At 43.8% G+C, this 19,855-nt stretch overlaps 1 protein-coding gene across 1 annotated transcript in view; it reads left to right on the plus strand.

Annotated features, from left to right (window-relative positions):
• The first annotated feature begins 16,810 nt into the window (after positions 1-16,810).
• Positions 16,811-19,855, plus strand: part of LOC109919443 (zinc finger protein Gfi-1b-like) — a 36,972-nt gene continuing 33,927 nt past the window's right edge. Inside the window, exon 1 of the mRNA XM_048618014.1 lies at positions 16,811-16,881. The gene's annotated coding sequence lies outside the window, so the exon portion shown is untranslated. The remainder of the gene's footprint in view (positions 16,882-19,855) is intronic.

Genomic DNA, 19,855 nt, shown 5'->3' on the forward strand with positions numbered 1-19,855 from the left:
TTTAAAAGGCATCTGGATGGGTACATGAATAGGAAGGGTTTAGAGGGATTTGGGCTAAATGCTGGCAAATGGGACTAGGTCAGATTGGAATCTCTGGTCAGTACAGATGAGTTAGACTGAAGAGTCATACACCATGGAAACAGACACTATTTGATGGGGTGGACTAGGTTTGCTTGACCTGATGAATGGATGTCAGGCCTATTATATTCACATGTCCATGATTGGCAAAACCAGCCATAATGATAGGAAATAAACAAAGATCATGGTGGCAAGAGAGCAGAGACCTAGGGATTAACTATCCTGCAATGAGAATTCTGCTGTGACCTCTCCAGAAATGGGATATTGTAATTGGGATCAGGGAGATGTATGACATAACTACTTTCTCACCATCTGTACCAGTTTAAAGGAAAGACGTTGAAGAATATAATGAAGTTAAAGACAGACAAAGCGGCAGCTCCCAGTGGTTTTCACCCTGGGATATAGAAAGAGATATGTCAGGAAATTGTTAATCACAATCTTTAGAAACCTCTCAATTCAGGGCTGGTCCCATTAGATTTTGGTAAACCAAGCAAACTATCAATTATTGAAGAAGAATGTGAATGCAGAAAACTGGAAATCCCAAGCTTTACTAATCCAATTTGAGTCGCAGAGTAGTTGCTGGAGTCTTCTTTTAAAGGGCAGAATGATTGTGAATTTGATCAGAAACAGAGCCAACATGAATCAGATAGTGGATAAGTCAAATCTATTGAAAGTAGTGAAACAATTTGGAGAAGGTCAATAAGTGAGTGCGTGGCCTCCGAGTCTTGCATACGGCAGTAACTTCTGTATGCAGCGTGATGATGCCAGTCACCACAGTAGATCTGTATGCAGCTGCCCAGCTTAGAGGGAATGCAGCTGATGATGTTCCAATAGTCATTCACTCAGCTACAAAGATTCACAGAAAGTTTCTCCCATGCCTATAACCTATTCTACTGAATGGTGGTGGACAATTAAACAACTCAATGGAGGAGGAGGGTCCACAAATATCCCCATCCTCAATGGTGGAAGAGCCTAGCACATCAGTGCAAAACATAAGGCTGAAGCATTCGCAGCAATCGACCATCTCGACCTGCTCAAGTGGTTCCCAGCATCATAGGTGCAATCTTAACCCAAATGAATTCACTCTACGTGATATCACTGAACACTAGGAGACACTGATTACTGCAAAGAATACTGGCCCTGACAACGTTCCAGCAATAGTATTCTAGAACAATAGCTCCAGAACTTACCGCACACCTAGCCAAACTCTTCCAGTTTAGTTACAACTCTGGCATCTACCTGACAATGTGGAAAATTGTCCTGTACGCAAAAAACAAGACAAGTCTAAACTGGCCAATTATTGCTCCATTAGTCAATTCTTGATCATCAGTAAAGTGATAGACAGTGTCATCAATAGTGCCATCAAGCAGCACCTGCTCAACAGTGACGCCCAGTTTGGGTTCCACCAGGGCCACTCAGCTCCTTTGATTTGATTTGATTTATTGTAGTCACATGTGCCTACGTACAGCAAAAAGCTTTGTTTTGCAAGCAGGACAGGCAGATCATAGGATGCGTATACTGAGTGAGGCATTCAAGGTTACAGCTGCACAGGATGTGTGCACATCAAGATCAACATTAGTAAAATCAACATTACTTGAACTTAGAAAGGTCCGTTCCGCATTCTAACAATGGTAGCAAAGATGCTGTTCTTGAACCTGTTGGTGTGTGTGTTCAAGCTTTTGTATCTTCTGCCTGATGGAAGAAGTTGGAAGAGGGCATTACCAGGGAACGAGGGGTCTTTGGTGATGTTGGCAGCCTTTCTGCAGCAACGAGAAGTATAAACGGAGTCCATGGATGGAATGTTGGCTTGCATGATGGCCTGGGCTGTGCACACAACTTTCTGCAGTTTTGTATGGCTCTGAACAGCGCAGTTTCCATACCAGGCCGAATGTTTTCTATGGCGCATCTATAAAAGTCAGTGTGCATCCTTATGGATTTGCCAAATTTCCTAAGCCACCTGGGGAAGAAGAGGCATTGTTGTGCCTTCTTGACTATTGTATCTACGTGGGAAGCCCAGGACAGATTGTCAGTCGTTGTCATTCCTAGGAACTTGACACTCTCGAACCTCTCCACCTCAACTTCATTGCTGTAGATAGGGGTGTGTCATCCTCCTTTCTTCCTGAAGTCAATGATCAGTTCTTTTGTTTTGCTGACACTGAGAAAGAGGTTATCATTGCACCACATCACCAAGTACTCTGTCTCCTTCCTGTATGCTGTATCATCGTTGTTCAATATCCATTGTACCATGTCATCGGCAAATTTGTAGATGACATTTGTACAGAATTTGGCTACACAATCGTGGGTGTACAGGGAGTACAGTAGGGGGCTGAGAATGCATCCATACAGGGCACCAACGTTGAGGAATATTGTGGAGGAGGTGCTGTTATCCTCACTGATCGCCAGCTGTGGTTCAGGAAGCTGAGGATCTAGTTGCAGAGGGCGGAGCCGAAACCTAGGTCTCAGAGTTTTGAGATTAGTCTGGTAGGGATTATGGTGTTGAAGGCAGAGCTATAGTCAATGGCTCAGTTGCAGCCTTGGTTCAAAAAAGGACAAAAGAGCTGAATTCCAGAGGCAAGGTGAGAGTGACAGGCCTTGACATCAAGACCAAATGGAGCATCAAGGACCCCCACCAGAACTGGAATCAATGAGTACTCAGGGGAACTCTCCACTGGTTGAGGTTATACCTGCCACAAAGGAAGATGGTTCTAGTTGTTGGAGGTCAGTCATCCCAGCTCCAGATCATATCTGCATAAGTTCCACAAGGTAGTGTCCTAGGCTCAACCATCTTCAGCTGCTTCATCAATGACCTTCCTTCCATCATAAGGTCAGAAGTGGGGATGTTCGCCAATGATTGCACAATGTTCAACACCATTCACAGCTACTCAGATATATGCTCCAATTCCATGCCCAAATGAAATAAGATCAGAATAATATTCAGACTCTGTTAAATCACAGGTAACATTCATACCGCATAAGTGCCAGGCAATGACCATCCCAACAAGCAAGAATCTAGCTAATGCCCTTGACATTCAAAGACATCATTGTCCCTGAACCAAACATACATACAAAACAGGCCATTCAGCCCCTCAAGTCTGCTTCACCATTCAACAAAAGCATGCCTGCTCTGTTTGTGTTTCAATTTCTATTTTCTATTCTACTCCTAAAACATCTCCCTTCCTGACAAGAATTAAGATGTTATGAAGAAGGGTCACTGGTCACTCTGGGGACAAGGTTCATATCCTACCATGACAGACATTACTGGACCTGCTGAGTTTCTCCAGTAATTTGTTTCAACTTTCCAGCATTTGCAGTTATAAGGAGAGGCTGCATAGGGACATTTTTTTGATGGAGTGTAGGAGGTTGATGGATGACCTCATTGACGTTTATAAAATCGTGAGGGGCATAGATAAGGTGAATAGCAAACGTCTTTTCCCTAGGGTCAAGGAGTTCAGAACTAGAGAGCATAATTTTAAGGTAAGAGGAGAAAGATTTAAAAGGGACCTGAGGGGCAACTTTTACACACGGGAATGTGGAATGAACTACCAGAGGAAGTGGTAGATGTAGGGACTGTTACAATATTTAAAAGACAAGTTGGACAGTTACATGAATAGGGAAGATTTAGAGGAATGTGGGCCAAATGCAGGCAAATGGGACTAGTTTAGTTTGAGAAACTTGGTCAGCATGGAAGAAGGGTCTGTTGTATGACTCTATAACTCAATGATCTCTGTCTTAAAAATCTCTCAACCTTCTGAGAGGAAAAGATTCTTCACATCTCTGTCCTAAAAAGTCAAACCTTAATTTGTAAACAATGGCCCCTAACTCAAGAAGAGGATACATTTTCCCAACACCCACCTTTCAGGATCTTTACACTTCATTCAAGTCCCTCCTCATTATTATAAACTCTAGTGGAAACAATCCCACTAAGACAACCTGCTGATTCCAGATATCAATCTAGTAAACCTGCTCTGTCTGCCTCCGATGTATTCCTACCCTTCTTTAAATAAGGAGACCAAAACTGCATAACAGTAGTCAAGGTGTAGTCTTACGAATGTCCTGTATAACTGAAGCTTAACATCCTTACTTTGATTTTCAGTTCCTGTCATCATAAAGAGTTAGCTGTTTTTATTATGTGCTATGTCTGCATACTCTTTTTTTGTGTGTGTGATTCATGTACTCAAACACCTAGATCCCTCTGCACTTTGGAATTCCACCGTTGTTCCCTGTTTGGCTGATAGCTTGTTTTATTACTTTTCTTGTTAAAGTGAATAACATCTCAAGGATTAGGACATGTCTAACCCATGGGCAGTGGGGTTCCCCAACCCCCACAGACTGGGATCTGGAATAGTGGAGTCACTTCCCGGAAGGCTAACTTCTCATTTGCTGTTTCACTCAGTCCTACTGAGGATGATGGGCAGCTCCCAATGATTCCTGGTCAAGGCAGCTCTGATAGGGACTGCTGTGGTAGGTCAAAGTGCAGCAGATAAATTTTGTGACAATCTTGGGAGGGGCGAAAATAATGAAGCCTGTTTCCCAATTTTTTTACAGGTGTTGCTGGCTGGGCCTGCATGAACCAGGCAGAAATCACATGTCCATCCTCATTCCACTCCAAACCCCAGAAAACTGCCCTCTAGTGGGAATCCATTGAGCAGCTATCTATTCTACAACACTGTATGATGATGAGGAAGTGGGGTTTGTAGTGATCATGTCCCCTGGGTCCATAATTCCAAGACCCAGGCTATCATTTTGGGGACAAGGTTCAAATCCCACCATGACAGATGGTGAAATTCAATTCATAAATCTGAACTTGAAAACGAGTCTCATCATCAATTGACATGAAGACTCAGGAATAGCAAGAACTGCAGATGCTGGAGTCAGAGTTGATGTGGAGCTGGAGAAACACAGCTGGTCAGGCAGCATCAGAAGAGTTGATGGTTCAGGCCTAGACCCTTCATCAAGACATCCCTCTTGTCTGATGCTGCCTGACGTGCTGTGTTCCTCCAGCTCCACACTGTATCGACTTAAGGACTCATCTGGTTCATTAGGGAAGGAAATCTGCCATCCTTATATGGTCTGGCCTACATCTGGCCCAAGAGCTACAGCCAAAGTGGTTGGCTCTTAACTGCCCTCTGAAATGGCTTAGCAAGCTGCTCAGTCCAAGGGTAATTAGGGATGGGCAACACATTCCTCTCTTGACAGTCGCACTCCTATCCTACAAAAGAATATTCAGCTCTTATCATCTGTTTCAAGTCCAGTGAATCAAACTCAATTTCATGCAGTTGAAACCATAATTAATATTTAACAGAAGGAAGAAATGAAAATAATGAGGCTGAGTGTAGGGAAAGAATGACTGCTGCTGATCTGTGAGTGTGTTTCATGTTTTGTGGTCACAGTGTACCACAAAATATTTTCAGTCTGCCTACATCCTACCACAGTTCTATCTGAACAGATCAAACAGTTTGAGACACACTGGGAGGCATCTCTGTGTGCGAATCTCACTGATCTTAATCACCTCTTTCTATTTTTGATAAATCAGTGTCACGAACGTCAATCTGTGCACCAAAAAAGTCCCAAGGGCATCAGCTCGACCTGATGGATTCTGAGAATCACTCTGTGGGAGGTGAATGTTTCAGAAGAGCGGGTGAAGAAGGTTATGAGAAATGCAGCTGGAGTGTGTGAATATACCGTGCAGCACAGCATGTGCCCTTGGCTCTGTGGCTCAACTTACAACTGTGTACTATCATCCTCAACCACTCGCTGCAGGATTCTTACTCTCTGATATGCTCCTGTAGCCACTGCACTTGTACGGCTAATCCGATTAGTTGCTGGTCAATATAACCCCCAGCATATTGATAGTGGGGGACTCAAGTAATGTTAAGGCCATTGAATGTCAAGGAGCTACAGTTAGATTGTCTCTTGTTGAGGATGGTCATTGCCTGGCACTTGTGTGGCGTACACATGACTTGCCATTTGTCAGCCCAAACATGAATGATGTTCAGATCTTGCTGCATTTGAACGTAGACTGTTTCAGCATCCGAGGAGATGTGAATGGTGCCGAACATTGTGAAATTATCAGTGAACATCCCCACTTCTGACTTAAGATGGAGGGCAAGTCATTGAAGCAGCTGAAGATGGTTGGGCCCTTTCTTTACCTTGCCTTTGTCATCTCCAAATTCACTTATTCTGATAAAAAGCCAAAGAACTGTGGATGCTATAAATCAGAAACAAAAACAGAAATTACTGGAAAAGCTCTGCAGGCCTGGCAGCATATTTGGACAGAAATCAGAGTTAACGTTTCAGGTCGAGTGACCCTGCCTCAATTATTCCGATGTTTGTTTGACCAGTTTCCCACCTTCCCAAAGCTTCAGTTTACTGCATAGTCTCACTTTATCCATCTGATCCCCTCTCTGCATTGAGGTCTCAAAGCATGAAATTCAAACTCCAAGTTTTCTGTAACCCTTCCTGCAGTCTGACCCATGCTATTGTCCTGTCTTATTATGATTAAACAATGTCAAGTTAAGATTATTTGGTTCTAGCCTTTCTACTTTTACAACATTGACACCCTTCTGTCTGTTCTCTAAAACCATTCCCTCTTCCAAGCACACATGTTCTATTTCTCCAATTTTGTTTTGGATTTCCAAACGGCCATTTCCCCACCTGTAACTGTCTATCTGCCAGAATTGCTGCTTCTCTGATTTTTAACACTTGACACAGATGCTTTCACCCAGCTCTAATATTCCCCATCCACCTGGCCTTTTACCTGCCCTTGATCTCTTCAGTGAGAACTGCTTATGTGACATTGGCTACCTTCATTTCTCTGCTCCCCTCCTCCACTCTAACCCATCTCCCTCTGAAGTTGCTGCACTCCATTCCCTTACGTGTCGTTGTTATCAAATCTGCCGATTGGGGGCTGCTGTTTTCGTCTGGCATACTGATCTCTACCTGGCAGAGGCTGAGCACTAACTCTCAGACACTTCATTCTGTCTCGCCTGGTTCATGATCTCACCACTAAACATCAGGACTCTAGAGATCTCCCCTCAACAGCTGATTTCTACCTCTGTCTCAAAATCCACAAACAGCATTGCCTTGGGACACCCATCATTTCAGCCTGTTCCTGCCCCAATGAACTTATTTCTTCCCATTTTTACTCTATTATTCCTTAATCAGTCTCTTTCCATTTTCCCATGCGATTCTTCAGACACTTTGTTGGTTCCACAAATTCCAATTTCTAGTCCTATCTGCTACCTCCATACCATGGATGTACAATCCCTCCACACATCCACCGCCATCGAGAGGGTCTGGTCAGGATCCACAATATTTGATTTGTATCTAAATATGGACATGGGTTTCCCCAAGTTGCTCCGGTTTCCTCCCACAGTCCAAAGATGTACAAGTTAGGTGGATTGGCCATGCTAAATTACCCATAGTGTTCAGGGATGTGCAGGCTAGGTGTGTTAGCCATGGGAAATGCAGGGTTACAGGGATAGGGTAGGGGGATGGGTCTGGGAGGACTGCTGTTCGGAGGGTCGATATGGACTTGTTGGGCCAAATGACCTGTTTCCACACTGCATGGATTCTAGATTCTCGACTCTAGATTTTAGATGTTGGATCATCACTTGTAGCACCTCATCCTTATGAGATTCTGCTTTTATATCTATCTTCAAATCATCTGCTAACTTTCAGTTTTGCTTTAATCCACTGTTATATCTTCCACTTCTAGAAACTCGTAGCAATCTCCAAAGCCATCATCAAATTCTGTGCAAAATACACCACTTCAACACAGCTGCTTTTGCCGAGAACCACACTTTGGCCATCATTTTAACAAATAAAAATGATTCAGATTTCTCTTAACTCCAGTGAATTCACTAAGCGTGGCAGGGTCCCCAGTTGTTCTGATCCCAGCTGATGTTATTACTGGACAAGTCAGACCCCAGACTGAGATCTGCCTTGATAGATCATATTTTGTTTTGTTTTGGTTTTAACACAGATTTGTCTCACTGAAGCATAAGAACACAATCTTTGGATTTGCTTTTTAACAACAATAAAGAGATTTATTAAACAAAAGGAATGAAGACACAATAAAATAAACCACACCATTTATTTATAACAAACTTGAAGATTTTTAAATGCTCAGTGAAGTGTAATCCCAAATGCAATTCTTTACAGATCCCAAAACACCCCTATATGATACTGAGTGAAATACTCCACAAAGGCTGGTATCCTGTCACTAAGTCACCCTTTATTTACACGTGCACAGTACGTGACATTGGCCCAACAAGCTCAGAGGCAGCTCCTATAGTGAGCAGAACCGCTGCCACTCCTGTTTATATCTGTCAATCTGGGGAGTTTTTGCACTAGGTCTGGGTTCCTCGACTCTGCCTCAGATACTGGCAGCATGTGTCAGATCATAGCCTGCCCCTTGTGCCTGGAGTGTCTCAGGCAAAATTCACCTTCTTCAGGCAGTAACAGCATCGAGGCTGTGACATCTGCTGTGTTCATCTCGTCCTCAGGAGTTTCATTGACACCAAGTGGAGGGGGACAACCCAAGGGTTCTAACAGCCTTTCCAGATGTTCTGAGGGACCAGGTACATTTTGCTGTCCGACTTTTTGAGGTTGCAGTTCTGATGTGGTCCACCTCTCCTACCCGAACTTTGTACGTCACAGGACCTGACCTCATGCCACCAGGCCTCTCAGTTATGCAGGGCCAATCCCGTGGTTTGAACACCAAACTTTGTGCCCTGAAGTAAACTCCCTCCCTTGCTTAGTGGAGTCTTGTGCCTGGCATTGACATTCTGATGCCATTTCACCCTCTCCTGGGAAGATTAGGTTTAACCTGGTGCAGAGTTTTCCCTCCATTACCGACTCAGCTGGAGCTGTCTGCATAGTTGTGAGGGGTGGGTATGATAACCAAATAGGAACTGAAACAGTTTGATATCGACTGAAAAAGTAGGCTGTTTCTTTAAGCCTGCCTTCAAAGTTTGGACTGCTCTTTCCACCAGACCATTGGACGATGGATGGTATGGGGCTGTCCTACCATGCCGAATGCTATTCGACTTTAGGAACTATGCAAATTCCTTGCTGGCAAATGATGGTCCATTGTCTGTGACCAACACATCTGGGAGTCCATGTACTGCAAAAGACATTCGCGACATTTCAATTGTCATCCCCATGTTTGACGAATGAACTCTATGCACATCCAATCACTTTGAAAGGTTGTTCACACTGACTAAAAAAACATTGACCTCATGAAAGGGCTGGCATAGTCGATGTGTAATTGAATCCAAGTTTACCCGGCCATTCCCATGAACGTGGGGGTGCTGCTGGTGGTAATTTTTGTTCTTGTTGGCAATCTGGGCACTGCCCCCACCAATGCAGCTATGTTGGGTTCTAAGGAAAGGTCACTGGATCCAAAACATTAACTCTGTTTTTCCCTTCACAGATGCTGCCAGACCTGCTTAGCTTCTCCAGCAAATTTGTTTTTGTTGGCATCCAATCCTGGCCACCAGATATAATTTCTTGCCAACAACTTCATTTTGGAAACCCCTGGATGATCCTGGTGGAGTTCAGCCAGTAACTGGTGGCAGACTTTGCTCGGGACAGTCACTTTTGCTCCCCATATGCCATCCTCTATGGTAATCTGGTCTTGCTAGGTAAGGTTTCAGTTCTATTTGCGATGGCCTTTTTGTTTCCCCCATCAACCAGCTGTTTTACTTTTGCCAGGATGGGATATTTTTGTGTCCACAGTGTGATATTGTCAGTGGTGACTGGAAGGGTGCCCAGAAAATTTAAAACCAGAATGGACTCTTCTAGTGGCAGCAGCACCGGCAGTGTATCTGCCAGTGGGAAGTGGCTCGCAGCATCGCATTTGCCATTTGGCCTCCTGGATGGTGTTCCAACCTATAATTCTATGCATTCAGGTTTCGACCTTAAACTATGGGCAGCATGGCGCTGCCCTCTTTGAGTAGACCTAGCAGGGGTTTGTGATCTGCTACTATTACAGATTTATGTCCATAAAGGTATTAGTGGAACTCTCTCACACCAAAGATGACCACTAAACCTTCCATCTCTATCTAGATGTATGGCATCAGCCAAAGTCCGAGAAATATATGCTATTGAGTGTTCTTCTCCGCTGGGCCACCAGTAAATCTGATACCATACAGAGAAGCATTGCATGTCAGCACCACATCTCACTTGGGATTGTAGCGTGCCAACACCTTAGGTGACGATAGCTGCTTCTTCACTTCCCTGAAGTCTACATCTTGGCTACAGGACCATTTCCAAGGCTGAGCCCTTAACAATAGCAAATGTAAGGGTGCCAGGATGGAGGCCCGGTTACGTATGAATTGTCCGTAATAATTCATCAACCCAAGGAAAGACCTAAGCTCCAGTACGGACATGGGAGCCAGGGCAGTTATCACCTTCACTTTACCTTCCAATGGGTGTAACCTAGTTTTATCAACTCTGTAGCGCAAGTAGGTCACTTGTAGTGCCTGGAACACACATTTTTCCCTCCAAAGGTGTACAGCCGCCTTGGAGAAATGTTTAAGCACTATTTGTCCAAGTCCTCCAAGTGCTCTTTATTGGTCTTGCTGGTGATGAGCACATCATCCAGAAAAAATAGCGACCTGGGGTGGACCTTGTAAAGCGTTCTCCATCGTCTACTGAAAAATGGCATAGGCTGATCATACCCCAAATAGCAGTCTTGTGAATTAGTACAAACCTTTATGGGTATTAATTTGAGTCATAGAGTAATACAGCATGGAAACAGGCCCTTCAGCCCAAACTGGTCTATGTTGACCATGGTACCCACTCAGCTAGTTCCAATTGCCTGCATTTGGTCCATATCGCTCTAAACCCTTCCCATCCATGTACCTATCCAAATGTTTTTTAAATGTTGCTACTGTACCTGCCTCAACCACGTTCTCTGGCAGCCCATTTCATATACGCACAACTCTCTGCGCAAAGAAGTTGCCCCCTCACGTCCTTCTTAAATCTATCACCTTTCATCTTAAACCTATGCCCTCTAGTTTTCAATTCTCCATCCCTGGGAAAAAAACTACATGCTCTCCTATCCATGCCCCTCATGATTTTATACATCTCAATAAGGTCACCCCTCATTCTCCTACGTTGCAAGGAATAAAATCCTATCCTGGCCAGCCTCTCCTTATAACTGAGGTCTACATTGTCGTAAATCTTCTTTGCACACTTTCCAGTTTAACTATGTCTCTCCTATAACACGGTGACCAAAACAGTACACAACACTGCAAGTGCAGCCTCACCAACAAATTATACAACTGTAACATTACGTCCCAACTCCTATACTCAATGCCTCGACCGATGAAGGTTAGATATCTTCTTCACCACCCTGTCCACCTGTGATGCCACTTTCAACGAACTATGTACTTGTACTCCTAGGTCCCTCTGTTCCACAACACTCCTCAGGACCTTACCATTTACTGTATAAGTCCTACCTTGGTTTGACTTTCCAAAATTCAACACCTCAAATTGCATTTGCCAATCCTCAGCCCACTTTCCCATCTGATCAAGATCCCTCTGTAATTTTTTAAGAGCCTTCTTTGCTATCAACGATACCTCCTAATTTTGTATCATCCACAAACTTACTAATCATGCCTTGTGCATTCACATCCAGATCATTTATGTCAATAACAAATAATAAAGGCCCCCAGCAACGACACCACTAGTCACTGGCCTCCAGTCCAAGAAGCAACCTTCAACCATCACTCCCTGCTTCCTACATCAAGCCAGCTTTGAATTCAATTAGTTAGCTCTCCCTAGATCCCATGCAACCTAACTTTCATGAACAGCCTGCCATGTGGGACTTTGTCAAAGGCCTTACTAAAGTCCATATAGACAACATCCACTGCTCTACCCTCATCCATCCTCCTGGTTACCTCTTCGAAAAACTCCAAAAGATTTGTCAGACATGACTTCCCGTGCACAAATCCATGCTAACTATCGCTAATCAGACCCTGACTATCCAAATGTTGGTCAATCCTGTCCCTCAGTATCCTCTCCAATAACTTGCCTACCACTGATGTCAGGCTCACTGGCCTGTAGTTCCCTGGCTTGTCTTTGTTATCTTTCTTAAACAATGGAACAACATTAGCCACCCTCCAGTCTTCTGGAGCTTTACTGGCAGCTAAAGATGAAAGAAAAATCTCTGCAAGGGCCTCTACAATTTCTTCCCTAGTCTCCCACAACGTCTGAGGGAGGACTTGATCAGGCCCAGGGGATTTATCCACTTTAATGCACTTTAAGGCTGCAAACACCTCTCTCTGGTAATATGTATGCAGTACAAAACTTCCCCACTTGTTTCCCTTGTTTCCTTTCATCCATGATTCTCTCCGCAATAAACACGCAGGAGAAATATTCATCAAGAATCTCCTGTGGCTCCACACATAAATGGCCATGCCAATCTTTAAGGGACCTATTCTCTTCCTAGCCACCGTCTTACTGTTAATATAGCTGTAGAACCTCTTGGGATTATCTTTAACCTTATCTGCCAGATCCATCTCATACCCTGTTTTTGCTCTTCTGATTTCCCACTTAAGTATGCTGCTACACTTTTTATAGTCATCTAGGGATTCACTTGAGTCCGATAGCTTAAACCCAATACATACCTTATTTTTCCTGACCAGAGCCTCAATATCCTTCGTCAGCCAGGGGATCCCTAAACCTGCCAGCTTTTCCTTTCGGCCTAACAGAGACAAACTATCCCTGGACTCTTGCTATAACATTTTTAAAACCCTCCAATTTGCCAGTCATTCATTTTCCCTCAAACAGACTCACCCAGTCAATCTCTGCTACATCCTGCCTAATGGCCCCAAAATTGGCCCTGCTCCAGTTCAGCACCTTAACCTATATGTGTCCTATCTTTTTCCGTAACTATGTTAAAATTAAGAGAGTTATGGCCACTGGACCCAATGTGCTCTCCAACTGACATTTCAGTCACTTGCGCGACCTCGTTTTCTGAGAGGAGATCCAGTGTTGCAATGCCCCCAAGTAGGGCCCGCTACATGTTGATTTAGGACACAGTAGCATATTTCAGGGATTTTGCTGTGGCTGACCTCAAGTGCCTTTTGTTCAGCGTATGTCCTGAGTGAGGCTAAGCAATTGCCTTCACACAGGTGGTGTTACCTAAGCTCAGTAGGCCAGGAGAGGGTGTCCATTCCAATCGGGATACCCTGTAACTCATAAACTCCACTTCCAGAATTTTCTAATTACAAAACCACTTGTATTGCATGTTTGAAGTCCAGTTGGGCTTTAGCAAGTAGACACTTTTGCATGCTCACATCATGAATCCCACAGTCCAAATGGTCTCTCAGCATCTCACTTTAGGTTAAACCTAAAACACGTGCCTCTGCCAGTCTTCTTAACCTCAAAAATCCCGACACAGATTCCCCTGGTTCTTGAACTGCCCAGTAAAACCAATAGTGTCTCAGAATTAGAGGAGGCTTGGGGTTGTGAAATTCCTTAGCTAAATCTGTCAACTCTTGAAAGGTTTTAGTATCTGGTGCCTCAGAGAAAGTTAGGCTCCTAATAACCGAAAAAGTTGTTAGTCCACAAGCTGTCAGGAGAATTACTCATTGCTTTCCGTTTCCCTCAATGTCATTTGCCTGGAAAAAGTAATGCATTCTTTCCTCATACTGAGCCCAGTCTTCGCTGTTAAATTTGTTGAATTCTGTACAGGATTATGACAGGGAGGCCCTACCCAGGAATCTCCAACACAAAAGACATTAAGCATAAGTGAGCAATTTTTAATCCAATCAGAGATGGAAATAGTTTTTGGCCTCGACCTTGGTGTGGGCCAATCTGTCCTGTCCATGAACCAAGTTTCCAAACCCTGACTACCTGTGACTATCGGAGACCTTTTCTCCTGTATTAACTTGGAACATGGCACATTACAAAACATCTCTTAAATATGCAAGTGTATTACATCAACGTGTTCCCCCTTATTTGCCTTAAAACAATGTATCCAGGTTGCTTATGGAACTAACTCATATGTACCCAAAATAGCTATTTTTAAGTTCAATAATCCATAGAAATCTCCTCTGACAGTGAAGCATAAACTTCATCTGTTCTACCTATTGACTTGTTCTGCATCAGCAATGTCCAGTTTGTCCACCTCACCTGGTTCTTTATTTTATTTTCTCAAATGATATAAATAAAGCCCCATATCTGTTTCCTCAAATTTTGATAGGGCTTTTTACAACTTAAATATTTCCTTACTGGATTTTGGATTATGACTGATTTTTCCCATCGGAGCTTGCATCAGCATCTAATGTCTCTTTAATGAATAGCATCATTTTATAAGCTCTTTCTCCCTCTTCCTCGATCTTGTTTCTATTCTCTTTTGACATTCTAATTCTAATATCTCCAACTCTCATTCTTTGTCTTTCTGTTCTCTCTGAAGATAATTTCTGAAGTTCTAGTTCTTTTTCTCATTTCAAGCTGTTTTAACAGTAACTCAATATGAACAGATTCTGATGTCTCACTACTTGAAGTACCTGGTTGCTTGCACATCGCTTTAAGCCCAATAGCCCAAATTATTTCTGCCTCTGAGCCATGGCATGCAATTCCACTTTAACTTATTTGCTAACTCAATCAACTTGGCCTTTGTCTTCTCTCTTAGGTTCAATAGCACAGGGCCTCCACCTGCAGGAAGGCAGTACCATTTTCTTAATGCAAAATCTGGTGTCCATCCATTTATTGTCTATCTCTTCCTCTAACTCCACACCTAATCTGATGTTGTCATTGTTCTAAACACCTGGACAAGGCTCCAAGTGATGTCATGACTCACTGATGTGTGAGCAGAAAATGAAGACTACTCCCACAGTCATCACAAAAATGTGACAAACCACTAAATTACCCAATCTTATCTAATTGTTTAATTCAGGTTAAAAGAATGTGCATGCCAGGTTTTTCATTAACAGGAAAATTACTATTTATTGTATTCGTATTGTTTTTAATCAATGGCAAGAAAGGCATAATTTGCTAACTTACAATTCCAAAATTTAAACTCTACCCCTTTCCAAATATTCCCATACACATCCAAACAGACACACAAAGAGACAGGAAAGACCATATTATGTGTGAGGAAAGGGTAATAAAATCAATGAGTGTAGTTCTGGATCACAGGTGTCAATGAGTTATATTTTCATTTTTTGATTCTTTACTAATGAATGGGATTGCGGATACAGAAATTCCCAATCTTTCATTCAGTGGTTGGAGACTCACCCTTTCAGTATCTGAGGGTGTTTTATTTTCTGTTTTATCCTTTCAACCAGGGAATGTGCAGAGACAGTAGTTTACAGGGAAGTGGGGAGTGAGAACAGCTACTAAGAAATTTCTTATTTTTTTCTCTACCAATGAAGGTGAGAGAGAGAGCTTGAGTGAGTACTTTCTCTTTGCAGACAAAATGTTTCTCATCTTTCATACACAGCGCTGTAGCCATGTAGCCAGGAACAAATGAAATGGTTGTTACTATGCTGAGCCCTCCTGAGTTCACAACGACTAGTCAATTGAAAACCCAATCAAATGACTGTCTCTGAACAATCATGCTCTGAACTCACAGCCATGAGCTGAGGTGACAAGCGTCCTCCTCCAATGCTTAAATAAAGCAACATTGTAAATACAACTTTCAATGTGTTCCAGTAACTCATTTACAAAACTACAACATCTTCCATAGTTTTCTTGGTTTAAAGCAGTAGCTTTATCCCATTTTTCAATCTACAGTTCAAAAAAATAACAGCAAGCAGTTCCACCTAGAAGGACAAGAACAGCAGATATATGCAAGTCCACCACCTGCAAGTTCCCCTCAAAGCTTTAGCTGAGATCTTGAAGCGTCATAACATTCAAGGCTATGGGCCTAGTATTGGAAAGTGGGACAGTGGTAGTACAGTGGGTGAGGTAAACTGGTATTAGCATATTTTTGACAACACAGATTTGATGGGCTGAAGGGCCTCTTTTTGTACTGTATGGTTCCATGATGAGTCTATGAAGCCATTTACCATCCTGACTTGGAAATAGATCTCCATTCCTTCAGTGTCATTGGGTTGATATCCTGAAATTCGCAACATTAGAGCATTATGGGTCTACCTACAGCACACAGACTGCAGCAGTTCAAGAAGGTAGCTCAGTACCAACTTCCCATGGGTAACTAGGGACAGGCAGTAAATATTGGGCCAGTCAGCAACGCCCACATCCAATGATCAGTATAAAAAATTATCATGGTGACAACATTATGGGCAGGAACTTGGCAATAATTGAAGTGATGTTTTCCCCACTGCCTCAGCAATGGCTATGTTCATTCAGCATCTACAAACTGTCAGGATTTGAAACTTTAAAACAAGCAGATTTCCAGAATGACAGTAACCTTTCACAGGATTAGATAAACTTCTAAAAATATGTCAGGTGAATTGGAAGAGTCAAAGACTGAGGCCCACATGAGTGGTCTCAAAGGCTGATTCTCAGGAATGGAAGACAGAAGGAGCCAGTTCCTGAGTAACAGGCCCCTCCCCCTCCCGCCCAATGTATTCACGTAATTCGCTAGTTGCATTGTTGAATTTCTGGTTGTGAAGGGAAGCTGTGGTTTCATTCTGGGCCGAATGCTAAATGTGACAGTAACAGCCGTCCTCATTCTCCTCGATCAGAGCTTGGGGTAGCGCTAGAACTCTAATTGCTTCAGCTCCCCTCGACCATTAATCCAACCATTGGGATAGCCCTGTCCATCTCCACGGTTCACCAGACACCCACTCCATCAGGATGAGGATTGGCCTTTTCACTGTGAGTAGACAAAGCTGTGATATTTAATGTAGATATCTTGTGCTGACAGCATATTATCAGACCCAGCAAAACAATCAGCAGGCGCTACTATTTATAGAGAGGTTCAGGCATTGCAGCTTCTTCAGCTTCCAACGCTAACCAAGGGCTAGATTATGGGGTAGAGTTCCATATCTGCTGACCCTCTCTGGAGTACATCCCACACACAGTGACACTCACTGAGGAGGCAAGTCCTACATACATACTCTTACCGGTGTACAGGCCCCGCAGACGCTGACTCTCACTGGGGTTCAGTCCCACAAACACTGACTCTCACTGGGGTTCAGTCCCACAAACACTGACTCTCACTGGGGTTGAGTCCCACAAACACTGACTCTCACTTTGGCACAGGACTCACACACACTGACTCTCAATGGGGTACAGTCCCACACACACTGACTCTCACTGGGGTACAGTCCCACACATACTGACTCTCACTTTGGCACAGGTCTCACACACACTGACTCCCACTGAGATACAGTCGCGCACACACTGACTCCCACTGGGGTACAGTCCCACACACTGGCTCTCACTGGAATACAGTCGCACACACACTGACTCTCACTGGGGCACAATCCCACACACAATGACTATCACCAGGGTACAGAGTCCCAGACATACTGACTCTCACTGGGGTACGGTCTTGCAAACACTGACTCTCACTAGGGTATGGGTCTCACACACTCTGACTCTCACTGGGCTATAGAACTCACACAAACCGACTCTCACTGTGGTACCCATCCCACACACACACTGACCACCCTCTGTGGAGTAAATCCCACACACTGGCTGACCATCTCCGGGGTACATGTTCCACACACTGACTGACCCTCTCTGGTTATGGTTCTATGGGCACTAACCATGGCTGGTGCGAAACTGTGGATCCATAGTCAGCTGTAATGGCATTTAGCCAAGCACAATCTCCCCTCACCAAGGGAGCAGCCAATAATTGTAGTAATTGCAGCCAATAATTTGATAGTATAAAGTAGGGGTGGAGGTTAGATAGACCTTAGGATTAGGGTAAAGTTCAGCACAACATCATGGGCCGAAGGGCCTTTACTGTGCTGTACTGTTCTATGTTCTATGTTCTAATTGGGACCAATCACCAAACAGTATTTTTTTGGCCAATATCGATCAATAACAAAGCAAAATCAGTTAATACAAAACAGTGAAATAAGAACCTATTCACAGAATGATCTTTCTGTAGAAATTATCAAATCCCCACTTATTTTGTCTCAGCTTTAACTGAATTCAATTGTGAATGCGAACAAAGAGATATCTTAACTAAATTACTCCGGAAGTGGAGATGGAAATGATGTTGTGAATGATTCTACTGAAGGATTTCTGTTCCTGTGTGTGTGTGTGTGTGTGTGTGTGTGTGTGTGTGTGTGTGTGTGTGTGTGTGTGTAGGAGTAAGAGAGAGAGAGAAACAAAAAGCATCTGTTCGATATAAGCAGAAAATACATGCAGATTCTGAGTGAACCCAGCCCTCATTTTGAATCTGCTCAACTCGAAGTGATCCGGTCTCCTACCCCAATCCACCCGCTCACCCTCTCAATCCGTTGGAGTCTAAACCTGATCCTGACCACAATCAATCTGAACTCTGACCCTGAGCACCATTCCATCTGACTTCTGACTTTGAACAATTTCTAGCTTGACCTGCGCTGTCTGGTCTAACCTCTAACTCTGAGCACTGTCCCACCTGACCCAAGAAAATGAGCACCCATACAGTGTCACCCCTGACAATGAATACTCTCACTTGGCTCCCAATCCCAAGCAGTGTTCACTCTAACGCCGACCCTGAACCAGTCCAGTTTGACTCCTGACCCTGAGAAATGTCCAGTCTGACCCCGATCCTGTGTAGTACCCACAGACAGTACCCTGTCTGACTTCCAACTGAGAACTGTCCGGTCTGCCTCCTGACCCTGAGTATTGTCCAGTCTGACCATTGGCCATCAGAAGAGTCCATTTTGACCCCTGACCATGAGTACTGTTCAATCTAACCCCTGATCCTGAGTAATGTCTCACCTGTAAAACTATACCAAGTTTATCTATTGTGAAAATCTGTTTGATATATCCATGCACACAGGCAGCATTTATTTCTTTAGGTAACATAATTGGCGTGACAGTAAACCCTCGGGCTAAATCCCTCAAATTTGGATCTTTTGGAGGATAACATCTGCTCTGGAACCACAGGTTCCTCCACAATACAGGAAGCTCTGCACTCATGACGAATCCTCATATTGAGAGGTGTCAGTGTAAGATACTGCCGGAGGTTATGGTGAAGGTACAGTGAGTGTCAGCTAAGATCACTGTTAAACAGTGAGTACCAGATAGTGGCATAAAACAGGAACTAGCTGACCTCTGCTTAAAGATCAGATGGCAAGGCTCACTGAAGCTATCTGTACAGCCACTGCAGTTAGCCCCCATCAGAGACATGGGATGTTTGACCTCAAGTGCACAGAGAAGATCAATGGATAGAGCTCTTTCACATCTCAGTCCCAATTTCTATGTTCAAATTCCCCTGTCCGGTTTCAGTATAAAAATTACACATTGCTGCACTGTTGGAGGGTCAGTACTGAGAGAGCATCGTACTGTCGAAGGCTCAGTACTGAAGGAGTGCCACATTGTCAGAGGATCAGTTCTGAGGGAGTGCTGCACAGTTCAGGGGCCAGTACTGAGGGAATGCTGCACTTTCAGAGGTTCAATATTGAATGAGTGCCTCACTGTCAGAGGGTCAGTACTGAGGGAGTGCCACAACGTCAGAGGGTCAGTACTGAGGGAATGCCGCACTGTCAGAGGGTCCATACTGAGGGAGTGCCTCACTGTCAGAGGGTCAGCACTGAGGGAATGCTGCACTGTCAGAGGGTCAGTACTGAGGGAGTGCTGCACTGTCAGAGGGTCAGTACTGAGGGAATGCTGCACTGTCAGAGGGTCA

This window comes from Rhincodon typus, chromosome 38 (assembly GCF_021869965.1).
Source record: "Rhincodon typus isolate 14 chromosome 38, sRhiTyp1.1, whole genome shotgun sequence".
Taxonomy (NCBI): Eukaryota; Metazoa; Chordata; class Chondrichthyes; order Orectolobiformes; family Rhincodontidae; genus Rhincodon; species Rhincodon typus.